General features: G+C 49.9%; 1 pseudogene; it reads left to right on the top strand.

The window, feature by feature from the left end:
* Nucleotides 1–739: 739 nt before the first annotated feature.
* On the top strand, nt 740–1,318 carry LOC130869100 (cofilin-1-like; annotated as a pseudogene).
* Nucleotides 1,319–1,542: the final 224 nt, after the last annotated feature.

Below are 1,542 nucleotides of genomic sequence, written 5' to 3'. Positions count from 1 at the left end.
TCATCTGCCCTTCTGTCTTACCTCAGAAAAGCATGTGCTTATGTCTCTGCCCCTTCCGGACAGCAAATCCACCCTGCTCATCTTCACACAAGTCAAGAAACCATGATTTTTGTTCTTTGGGCAAACTTCCTGATTCCCCAGGCTGCTCACCTTGGCAGAAAATGGACAATAAGCTTTGCAGGCACTCATGAACACATTCAATCGTGAACTTTTCTTGCTTCCCATAGAGAGCTACAACAGGGGATCAACCACCACACAGGGTCAATTATTCATTTGTTCTGTTGACAATAGCTCCTGAGAGATATCATAAGATGAGAATGTAGCCATCAAATTGGCCTCCTAGTGACAGCAATGATTCACTCCACCAAGTGGTTGGTCTTCAGACATGAAAGCATGAACTTGGAGCCAGCTGCCACATAAAAGCCTTGCATGTCAGTGTGAGGATACCATCCTACCTCTATAGAGATGGAAGGGAGAAGTCCCCTTTTCATCCTTGTGAGTTCTTGACAATTTACCAGTTCAAGGAGAATGTCTCAGGAAGCAAAGTAAGTGTGACTTGAGAACCCCTCCTACTCACACAGGAGTGAACACTGGCAGTGCTCCAGAAGACACATATGAGCCTAGACACACACAACAGCTGGGAGTCATGAAGAAAAGGGAAGAGAGTCAGATCCAGGTAGCAGCTGCAGTGGCTCAGTTCTTCTCTAGCTCTTCCCATCTCCCTTTCACTTCCGGAAACATGGCCTCTGGTGTGGCTGTCTCTGATGATGTCATAAAGGTGTTCAATGACATAAAAGTGCGCAAGTCTTCAACACCAGAAGAAGTGAAGAAACACAAGAAGGCGGTGCTCTTCTGCCTGAGTGAGGACAAGAAGAACATCATCCTGGAGGAGGGCAAGGAGATCCTGGTAGGAGATGCGGGGCAGACTGTGTACGATCCCTACACCACTTTTGTCAAGATGCTGCCAGACAAGGACTGCCACTATGCTCTCTACAATGCCACCTAGGAGACCAAGGAGAGCAAGAAGGAGGACCTGGTGTTCCTCTTCTGGGTTGCTGAGAGTGCACCCTTTAAGAGCAAAATGATCTATGCCAGTTCCAAGGATGCCATCAAGAAGAAGCTGACAGGAATCAAGCAAACTGCTACGAGGAGGTCAAGGACCGCTGCACCCTGGCAGAGAAACTAGGTGGCAGTGCCGTCATCTCCCTGGAGGGCAAGCCTTTGTGAGCCGCCTCCAGCCCCCTGCCTGGAGCATCTAGCAGCCCCAGACCTGCTCATGGGTGTTGCAGGCTGCCCTTTTCCTGCCAGACCTGAGGGGCTGGGGGATCCCAGCAGGGTGAGGGTAATCCCTTCACCCCAGTTGCCAAATGTCCCCCCTACATCCTGGACCATCCTTCTCCCTCCACCCTGATGGTTCTGGCCTTTCCAAACTGCTTTTGATCTTCTGATTCCTCTTGGGTTGAAGTAGACCAAATCACCCAGGCACCAAGTTTGGGGAGAGCCTGACCTATTTTTTAACAACACCTCTATTCCTCATCCCCC

Source organism: Chionomys nivalis, unplaced genomic scaffold (assembly GCF_950005125.1).
Source record: "Chionomys nivalis unplaced genomic scaffold, mChiNiv1.1 scaffold_75, whole genome shotgun sequence".
Taxonomy (NCBI): Eukaryota; Metazoa; Chordata; class Mammalia; order Rodentia; family Cricetidae; genus Chionomys; species Chionomys nivalis.
Note: the sequence above shows the minus strand (reverse complement) of the source record. Positions and strands in the feature narration are given on the sequence as shown.